Source organism: Sarcophilus harrisii, chromosome 2, assembly GCF_902635505.1.
Source record: "Sarcophilus harrisii chromosome 2, mSarHar1.11, whole genome shotgun sequence".
NCBI classification, from domain to species: Eukaryota; Metazoa; Chordata; class Mammalia; order Dasyuromorphia; family Dasyuridae; genus Sarcophilus; species Sarcophilus harrisii.
Window position 1 is genome coordinate 540,807,158 of NC_045427.1, and position 11,377 is coordinate 540,818,534.

The 11,377-nt window shown below is 35.6% G+C and overlaps 1 long non-coding RNA gene across 1 annotated transcript; it reads right to left on the reverse strand.

Annotated features, from left to right (window-relative positions):
* Window positions 1-4,027: 4,027 nt before the first annotated feature.
* Window positions 4,028-11,122, reverse strand: LOC116421860. The gene is made up of 3 exons (XR_004232434.1): window positions 10,133-11,122; window positions 7,645-7,794; window positions 4,028-4,444 (listed from the first exon to the last, which is right to left on the reverse strand). It is a non-coding gene; the product is annotated as an uncharacterized LOC116421860 (long non-coding RNA).
* Window positions 11,123-11,377: the final 255 nt, after the last annotated feature.

Below are 11,377 nucleotides of genomic sequence, written 5' to 3' on the forward strand. Positions count from 1 at the left end.
CAGAATTCCCTCAGTGAGTGCAAAGATCCCTTTGGCTGCAAATCTTCCCCTCGTTTCCTTAGTCATTACGACTTCACAATTGTAAGGACATTGTTAAGGTCGCAGGATTATATATTTAAAGCTGGAAGAGACCATAGGGATGAAATGGCCAAACCATCTTGTTTTACAGAAGAGAAAACTCAAGGTTACACAGCTAATAACTGGCAGAGCAGATGTAGGAGCTCAGGGGTCTGCTACAAATTCACTGCACTTTCAACTACACGGTACATCTTTGGGAGGCTTTAAAATGGTTAATTTTCTTCAGGTGTCTCTGTTGCCTCTCCTTTGGCTAATGTGGGAATTTGTTTTGATTAACTGCATATTTGTTGAAAAGATTTGTGTTTCTTAAATTTTGGGGGATGGGGTGGAAGTGAGAGAAAGTAAATTCTGGTTATTTGAAACAAAAAAAAGTAACATTAATTTAAAATTCATAAAAGGAAAAAAGGAAAGGACCTACCTGGGAGTATGTTCTTTCTCAATTTGACTCGTTAACAAATTTTATGTGCTATTATGTATAAGGAGCAGGAGTTGGGATAAAAAGAGAGAAAATAAAGTATCCCTGTCCTTAAAGAGCTTGCATTCTTCTGAGATTATACAACATGCAGATGAATAAATCTAAAGTAATTTAAAGGGAGAGAGAGAGAAAGAGGGTACTACAAACTAGAAGGCCAAGGAAAGACTTCATATGGGTGTTAAGCTTTGAAAGAGAAAAGGATAATGAGCCAGAGGAAAGGAGGGAGTACTTTTCTGTGGGACCAGTTTGGGACACTATTAATTGGCTATTTGGATGTAGAGTGAATGATGGGAAATGACGTCAACTAGAGCCAGATTGTAAAGAATTTCAAATGTTAGGCTAAAGAGTTTACATTTTTGTGGCAATAGAAAAAAGTGATGACTTATTGATTTGTTTGCTGAGGTTTGACTTCTCCACAAGACTAATTGATTTATCCCTATTGTGTCTGTCTTATCAATCAATAGATATTTATTGAGCACCTTTACTAAGTTGAGCACTATGCTATGAGAAGTACCATGAGAAGACAAAGAGAGAATAGTCTCTGCTCCAAGTTAACTTGTAACATTAGAGAAATACAACAAATGTGTGATACATAAGAGAACAGAACAAGAATCAATTAAAGCAAGAAGTAGAATGTGTGGGTAGATTTCAACTGCTATAAGAATTCAGAGGAGGGAAAGTGAGACACATGGATTGGAAAAAATAGGAAAGACTTTTTCAATCATATAGGAATTAAAATCACAAAATTTTGTAGATGGAAGGAAATTCAGAGATTGCTAGGATCAATCCCTTCAGTTGACAGAAGATGTGGCCTTGAAGGATGTATTAGTGAGCTATTTTGGATTAATGACCAAAACTGAGTGTCCAAATTGTTAATGTACGTGTGGATTGTTGAAGAGCCAGGTCCCCTGTAAGCAAGGAGATTATAGTGGGAAGTGAAGAGAGACAATATCAGGTAGATAAAGATGGCCTTGCTTTAATGTTGAATTTTTTAGCTTTCTATCTAATATCTTTAGATCAAAGAAGCTCCTCTTAGAAAAAAGAATGGCAAAGATTCTATTAAAAAAAATTCTAGTTGATTCCTAAGTAGTCTCTCTTCTAATCTCTCACTTCTATAATCCATCCTCAACACAGCTGACAAAGAGAAATTCAGAAAGCATGAGTCTGATCATGTTACTGCTCAAGAGACTTCAGTGGTTCTCTATTTCTTTCAGAATAAAATACAAAGTTCTCTGTTTGACATTCAGAATCCTTCATAATCTTTGGAGGATACAACCACCTACACTATCAATAATGAGAATGCTTTCCATTCATTTCAATAATCCACTGACTCTATGCTCCCTCATAGAGGGTGCTTTCCCCAGTGGAGTAGATTGCAACCTTTCCATGTCTTCACATCCTCTCATGATTCTTTAATATCCTTCATGTTGGGGTATGTTCAATATGCTTCAGGCATTGCACTATATTACTTAATATTGAGTAATGATGCAGCAGTAGACTACCACATACATGATCAACCCACCTCCTTTGTCTGGTAGTACATCTTTTTGATGATAGCTTTTAATGCTATCTCTTATGAGTAATTCATCACTGGTAACCAGCTGCAGCCTCTTTATGCCCATCATTAATTTTTCTGTTGCCCTTTAGGTTACCCTCAATTTTGATTTTTTTAGACATTGCAGTATTCCTCAATTTATAGCCATAAAGTATCAGCAGAAAAAATACTGACATTACAAAGAAGAATCCTTGTTTCAGGCAGAAAGTTGAAGTCATTTCAAGTTGTCTAAGATATCCTAAATGTGATCCAGCCTACTTCTTTCTGTTCAACGTTGGTAATTGTCTATTTGCAGTGTTTTTTCAAAGTATTCAATAATGTTAAATACAAGGGTATTTTCTTGATTTTCATTCTCCTCTTTTTCAGGTTAGCTTTTGATACTAATGGTCACCTCTTCCTTTTGGGAACTCTCTTCCCCTTCAGTTTTTATAATACTGCTTTCTTTTGACTCTCTTTCTATTTGAACATTCCTTTCAGGTTTTTTTTTAAATAATTGCTGGATTGTTATCCAGATCCCATCCCTGATGAATGGTTATTCCCCAGGGCTCCCTTCTCTCTATGCTCTCTCTTAGTGATCTCATAAACTCCCATACTCAATTGCTATCTTTATGTAAAGTAACTACAGAACTTACAGATCCAACCCTCATCCCCCTACTAATATCCAGTTAGACATTATCAATTAATCATCAATTACTTGCTGGTCACTTCCAACTTGTGATCTCAAATTGAACATATTCAAAATAGTACTTATATAATATCTTTCTCTCCTCCAGGCCCCTCCTTTTTTTTCTTTAGAAAATTTTAAACTAATTTTAGAAATTTTAAAATAATTTTATTTTTAATTTAAGGAATACAACAAGCATTTATTTATATAACAATAAAATATAATCATTGTACATGAAAATGAAAATTAATTATGTAGAATTTGCTATTCTCTTTAAATACATAATAAAGTTATCATGTACATTCTCTCCCCCCCCCCCCCCCCCCCCCCCCCCCCCCCCCCCCCCCCCCCCCCCCCCCCCATTTTACCTTCTCTCCCTTTCTCCCCATCATGGCTACACAAATTGTAGTATATGGTTGTGATGAAATATTCCCTTACTATAAGAAAAGATGAGCTTGATGATCTTAGAAAAGCATGCATAGACTTGCATGAAATAATAAAGAGTAAAATGATCAGAACGAAGAAAAGGTTGTATACAGCAATACAGCAACAACAATATTGTTTTAAGAATTATTTTAAGTAATAAGTCATTTTGACCCTTAAATACTCAAATTAATTACAAAGGACATATGAAGGAAAATGATAATTTACATCTAGTGAAAGAACATATAAGTAGAAGTATGTATAGAATGCTTTTTTTCTGATTGACTTTATATCCTTTCCCTCTTACATACTGTGTACTAGCTGAAAGGATTTTTCTTACTGTTGTCCATATGCAACATTCTGTATTCTGGAATACTCTTTTTATTCTTCTCACATTGATTTCTTGGAACCTCAATTTCTTTCAAGTTTCCACTGAGGTGCCACCTCTTGTAAAATGTTTGTCCTGATCCCCATCCGACCTCCACTTTTTAGTGCACTCCCTCTCCAAATGATTTTGATTTTACTTTGTTCTGTGTTTTAACTGAAAGCATCTGGGTGGCACAGTAGAGATAGTATTAGCTTTGGATTCAGGAAGACCTGAACTAAAATATGACCTCAGACACTAATTTAGCTGTAGGATCCTGATCAAATTACTTGGTTTCTTTCGGCCTCAGTTTCTCCTCTAAAATGGAGATAATAATAGTATCTATTTCCCTGGTTTGTTGTGAGAATAAAGTGAAACTATTTAAAGCATTTTGCAAACCTTAAAATACTAGCTATTATTATCTTTAATTATTTATTTTTATACATAAAAACTTTCCCCAATATATTATAAATTTATTGATGTTAGGAATGTTTTTGTTTTTGCTTTTGGTTTTTTTTTGGCCTTTGTATCCTCAGCGCCTAGCCTACAATCTAAGGATCTAATAACTATTTGTTGAAGTGATTTGAATTTGCCATCTCCACAGGTTATCTATCTAATTACATACCATAATATTGGCAGTAGGTATTCTTCATCCACTTAGGTTTTCCTGCATCGATCATTAAGCCAAATTTCTTTTGTACATCTCAGTAAGGAGGCTCTGCAATGTTGTAAATACTTGATGAAATCAGCAGCACAATGACTTCTCCAAGTAGTAACTGAGAAGTTTCACCATCCATAGAGAAACTTCAATATAAACTCTGTGCTGTATATCTCTCACTGCAGTAACAAAGTCATTTGGAGACCATATGTCTTCTTATTTTATTCCTAATTGATGAATAAATGAAAAGGAATATGTTAAATGTTTGTTACAAGGTGACACCTTTTTGGAAGACAGCCATTAAGGTTTCTTTTATGTTCTACTAAATTAAATACTCTTTCATAATCAACAAATGATAAATGAGATTGTATGTCCTCTTGTTTTAGGTAACTGTGTCTCTCTGAGAATGTGGGCCACTATAGAATGTAATTTTTGAAAGTCTGTCTCTCCCCTTATCATATTTTCATCAGAAATACCCTAGATATTTGTATTGATCATTCTCATGATTTATTATAAAGCAAATGAGAAAATGACTACACAGAGCAATATTTATTGATATCCTCTTTCATGTTCCCTGCTCCTCTTTTTTTTTTTTTTTTTTTTTTAGTGATATCTTATATATTTTCCCTATTCTTTAGGTATCTTCAATAGATCCTCTAAGTCTCTTCAAATTCTGTCACCTCCAGCATGTACCCCTTCTATGTACACTTAGACTATTCAATTTTGAAAGTTCAATTTTTCTGATAAAACAGTCAGCAAATATAGCAACCTAGTCTTTGACAAACCCAAAGATCCCAGCTTTTGGGATAAGAACTTACTGTTTGATAAAAATTGCTGGAAAATTGGAAACTAATATGGCAGAAACTAGGCATTGATCCATACTTAACGCGATCACCAAGATAAGGTCAAAATGGGTTCATGACCTAGGCATAAAGAATGAAATTATTAATAAATTAGAGGAACATAGGATAGTTTACCTCTCAGACCTGTGGAAGGGGAAGGTTTTTATGACCAAAGCAGAACTAGAGATCATTACTGATCACAAAATAGAAAATTTCGATTATACCAAACTGAAAAGTTTTTGTACAAACAAAACTAATGCAGACAAGATTAGAAGGGAAGCAATAAACTGGGAAAATATTTTTACAGTCAAAGGTTCTGATAAAGGCCTCATTTCCAAAATATATAGAGAATTAACTCTAATTTATAAAAATCAAGCCATTCTCCAATTGAAAATGGTCAAAGGATATGAACAGACAATTCTCAGATGAAGAAATTGAAACTATTTCTAGTCATATGAAAAGATGCTCCAAGTCATTATTAATCAGAGAAATGCAAATTAAGACAACTCTAAGATACACTACACACCTGTCAGATTGGCTAAGATGACAGGAAAAATAATGATGATTGTTGGAGGGATGTGGGAAAACTGGGACATTGATTCATTGTTGGTGGAGTTGTGAACGTAATCCAACCATTTTGGAGAGTAGTTTGGAACTATGCTCAAAAAGTTATCAAACTGTGCATACCCTTTGATCCAGCAGTGTTACTACTGGGATTATATCCCAAAGAGATTATAAAGAAGGAAAGGGACCTGTATGTGCACGAATGTTTGTGGCAGCCCTTTTGTAGTGGCTAGAAACTGGAAACTGAATGGATGTCCATCAGTTGGAGAATGGCTGAATAAATTGTGGCATATGAAAATTATGGAATATTACTGTTCTGTAAGAAATGACCAACAGGATGATTTCAGAAAGGCCTGGAGAGACTTACACTAACTGATGCTGAGTGAAATGAGCAGGACCAGGAGATCATTATATACTTCAACAACAATACTAGATGATGACTAGTCCTGATGGATCAGGCCATCCTCAGCAACAAGATCAACCAAATCATTTCTAATGGAGCAGTAATGAACTGAACTAACTATACCCAGAAAAGAACTCTGGGAGATGACTAAAAACCATTACATTGAATTCAGTCCCTATATTTATGCACACCTGCATCTTTGATTTCCTTCACAAGCTAATTGTACAATAATTCAGAGTCTGATTCTTTTTGTACAGCAAAATAATGTTTTGGTCATGTATACTTATTGTGTATCTAAGTTATATTTTAATATATTTAACATCTACTGGTCATCCTGCCATTTAGGGAGAGGGTGGGGGGGGGTAAGAGGTGAAAAATTGGAACAAGAGGTTTGGCAATTGTTAATGCTGTAAAGTTACCCATGTATATATCCTGTAAATTAAAGGCTATTAAATAAAAAAAAAAAAAAAAAAAAGAAAGTTCAATTTTTCTAACAACAGACATCATATCAGAAGTTCTGATGAGAGCCCAAATGTGTTGATTTCTCTGCTATTGATAGAGAAATTTAAAAAATAGAAATGCTTTTGAAAGCTTTTCTAATCTTCATTTGTTAGCTGACCTTCCTTCAGTTTCATACTTGATTACTTTTGGGATGATTTAGCTTAATTGGGGATTACTGAGTCTAGAATAGACTTGCTTTTCCCTTTATCCCTTTTTGTAGTTGTATGGTACAATACTGCTCAAAAACTTCCACATTTCATCTAAAAGATTTTGCAAATGAGTTTATGTTCTAAACTGGTACTACCCTTGGCTGCCATATCCTTACACTTGGCAAAGAGATCAATTATCTTCAGGCTGATGAAGACTGGTTATATTGGGCTGCTTCTACGTAGGGGAAAGAGAGGAACTGTGTTGACAGAAATATCTGGAATGATGGAGTCCATTAATTCATCCATTAATGCTAACCCTTGTATTTATCCTTTTATACCTTACTTATAATTGAGGGATCGGTGAGGTGGTATTTATAAATGGCTAGAGATTGTTTATCTTAGAATGATGCATTTGTAAAAAGTACTAGCTCTTTGTGCTCCTAAATTAAAACTTAAAATAAAACCTAATTCTCCTGGGCCACTCAAAATCAGCCTGCAAAATTCTAGGTAAGATTTGATGCTTGCTAATGTCACATGTATGCTTCATCTCCTAGAAATGAGAATTACTATTAAGATCTAGAAGGCAGTCACACCATAAATTATCAATATCCTTTATTTACTTGCTCAGCTAATCCCATAGTTAGATTAACTGAGTTTGAGATTCTGTGTCTATATACTGAAATTCTAAACTAGTGAAGCAGGCTGACTCAAGTAGCTTCTAAGCCTATTTTGGTGTCTTCATTGTGATGGCCACTTTACACTGGTTGGAGGGAACAATCACATCAGTGAGATCACAGAGCCATCAGATTATTTAGCTTAAGTGCCTTTCACAAAGAAATATGTCTATATTTCCTTCCAGGTTTCATGATAGTCTTAATTACATGGTATGTGTGGAGGGTCCAGGGTGGACTAGATGGCTTGATGATCCCTTTCAGGGATACTTATTCATCTTGTCACCCAGCTCTCACCTGTGACTCTAAGAAGCTGTAGCATGTGCAGCAGACACGCTCCAGTAAATCTGTCTTGGCAGATGAACTACTATGTTGGGGGTAACCGATGAGCCTCAAACCCATTGGTGAATCAGATGGATGTCTACCCCAAGCATGTGAAGACTTCCCCTGGAGGAATGGGCAAATCAGAACAATTTGTTACAATGGCCACTGAAATAGGTGCTATGGAGCATTTAGAGGTTGGTCAAAAGACCATTCCTGATGTCCTAACTTTTTCTTGCCATTAGACTTTGATGATTTTGGAAGAAACAGTGAGGCTGATAAATTTATGCAACTCTGGTTCACTTAAATCCAATTCACTCATAAGTCAAGACATCACCCTATGATGACATTGGTCCTCTTTGAAAATGAAATGCAAACAACAACTACATGGTCTATTTTGTCTTCTTTCTTCCTTTTTCTTCTCAATATAAGTCTTATGAAATAAGATTATTTCATTACTTAAGAAAAAGAAAAGCTCTTCAATTGTTAGAACTCTTCCAAGAAATTTAAAGACTTCTCTTGAGTTAGGTTAAATAAAGATAATTCAAATAATTTTCATGAGCAAACTAATCAGCCTAGATAGGGACATGCTACCAAATTTCTGAGATGGACTAGGTATGCCATCTAAAACAGAACGCATTTTGGCCTGCTGGATGTAAATAAATTTCTATAGCAGTAGAGAGTAGTGTTTTTCCCAAACTAAGTCTTCATGGGGTGTGAAGTAGTTCAGAGTTTCCTATGAAATCTTCTGGGAATAAGTTAGTTTTCTGCCGTCACAATATTTAACAGTACTGTCAGCAACAACAGGAGGATTATATCCTAGAATGGAGTTATTATTACGTGTGATTGAGGAAGCAGAAAAGGTTCTACCTTGTGTATACTTGACTGTTTTTCATTTATTCTGTGTTTGAGGTTCTGAATACAGGCTCTCCTGAGATGACAAACACTGGACTTATGAATATGTCATGTAAATAGCTAGTTGTGTACTATGTCTCCTGATTTCTTTCTTAAGGGATGTTTTCTCCAATCTCTCCCCTTTCCTTTGGCTTTCATTAATCAGTTAAATCTACCTTAGGAAATCTCTTCATATGTACTCAGATCTACTTATACTATTTTCCTTCCCTCTATTGTTGAATTTTTGCCCAGTTCCTTTCCTTCAAGCATTTATTCGACAAATACTTATAGAGTGACTACTTTTTTGAAGGCTGCCTCTGAAAAAGCCCCCTCCTCTTTCTCCTCCGTTCCAAAAAACTATCCTAATCATGTATGATAATCCAAGACTTATTCTAGTGGAAAGGGAAACCACAGTTTTAGAAGTAAAACTAGATTTAACATAAAAATAATGCTACCAACCTACAAAGTTTGGAAGTTGCTTTCAGAATTTCCACCGCTCTCCATTTGCCTTTTTAACTGCCTTTTATTAAACCTATCACCCTAGTATGGTGGTGACTGCTTATAATCCCTGTTCCCAGGAGCTGAGGCTGGTAGCTCTCTTGAGCTCAGGAGTTCTGAGTTACAAGAAGGCTAACAATTATCAGGTCTTATACTAAGTGCAATACCAGTAAGAAGAGCTCTTGCAATCAAGAGTCCACTAAGCTAAGGAATAGGAAGTGGTTCAAGTCAGAAATGGAGCAGAAAAACCTGTGAGTAACCAACGGTTGGACACTGAGCCTGGATTAGATTGGGAGAAACAGTTAAAAAAATAAAACAAATATACTTTAGCTCAAGCATTCAAAGTAAACATAGAAGTATATTATTAATTTTATTTTTGCTTTGTTTAGTAATCAATTAACAAATGATCACTAAAATCCGACTCCAAGGGTTCTTATCAACCCAAAGGGTTCTTTTTTGGGACTTTTGAACATTAAAAATAACTTTCTTATTAACTATTTCAATCCTATGCATTCTTATTTTACGTACTTTAGAACATTACTCTGAGAAGCAGTCAATGGGCTTTGCCAGGCTGCCAAAGAGATCCAGAACATGAAAAAGTATAAAGAATCCCAGTTGTGCTCTGTTGTCTAACCATGCTATGGAACTGATACTGAGTTCTTGAAGGTTCTACCAGGAGTACCCAAATTCTGACAAGTCCTACCAATTTGGAACTAATGTTATGTATAGAAGGATCCACTGAACAAGGACCAGGACGTTTGAGCATGAAAAGGCTTTTCACCAGATTAGTGTGAGGGTGATGATTTTTTTGGTCAGAGCAGCTAATGAAAATGACTGTCTAAATCAAATAGAAATCATAGGGTGATAGATCTAGAGGTCTAATGAACTTTGGAAGATATCTAGTTTTACCCTCCCTTATTTCATAATTGAGGAAATTGAGACCCAGAAAGTTATTTGCCCAAATCCAGATATTGTAAATGCACAACTGCAGAACTAGCATTGATTTTATGCATCATTTTCCCCTCCCCCTACTTTCCTAAATTTTTTTTTGCTATTTTTCTTTCTGAAATACCTTGAAAAATAATTTCCCAATGCTTTTTAGATTGTATTGCCTTCGATACAAATTTTTTCTTTGTGTTTGTGGTCTGGTCCAGTCATTCTTTTGCTTTCATCTTCTTAAGTGCCATTAAAGCTTCTATATAAAGCACAGCCAGGACTGAAGGTAAGAATCTGTCAGGGAAAGAAAGATTTATGTGGATCAAATTCTAAATTTATGCTATATGAAAGAAGTATGACAACAATAGTTTTCTACTATTTATCTGCACAAAGACACTTTTTTTTTTTTTTTTTTTTTTTTTTTTTTTACTACATTGTGGATTTATCTTCCTCCATCCTCAATACTACTCCATACTCAATACTACCCTTGACCCAGTCCATCACCTAGTCACCAAAATGACTTTCCTAAATAAAGTACATGCCTGATGATGTCCCTCCAAAGAACCTATAAGGACGCACTATTACCTCCAAGATCTAGGATCAACTCCTTGGTTTGTCATTTAAAGCTCATCATAGCCTCTCTACTATTCTTCACATATTCTACCCAAAGTCTTTCAATCCTCATGTACCTATTCTAGCTTTTAAGTAGAATGGAAGCACCTTGAGGATAGGGACTATTTGCTTTTGTCTTTCCTTTCCCAGCACTTAGCTCACATGCATTGTCTTGCACAGAAGAGATGCTTAAAAATATTTTTAGTAAGTTGAGGTGAATTTGTTGGGAAAGGAAAGAAAGGATGCTCCTGATAACTCCTGGGTATTTAGTGTGCTGAGTGAATTGACAGGTATTGCTACAGGGAAGCCTGTGGCTAGTTAGTAGGACATAGAAGCAAACATACATAAATGAGAGAGCACCAGGACAAAAGAACCTTTGAGAAAGAAAAAGCATAAAACATGGAGCACAGTTTGTACACAAATTGAAGTCCTAGTTCTGGGTCCTGCTAAGAAAAGCTATGAATTTGGATACAGTAGTCTCTTTTCAGCAAAAGACTGCTTTGGGGGCACTTGGCGAAGCTACTCCTTGTTCAGAACACAGAGTGAGCCCCAATCTTCCACAGCTGTCGTGGTGTGTTTGCCAGCCAATGACTAGGGTCTCAGCCAACTTTCAACAAATTGCCAGAGTAGTCCATTCAAGTGGCTAGCCTCACTTTACTTGTGCATTTTGAATTGGATTTTCCTGGTTCAACTTAGGGGAAGTGAATACTTAATAAAGGTAAGGAAAGGGAGATTTTTCTCTCTGTTGTAGTTGTGACAATATTTCTCC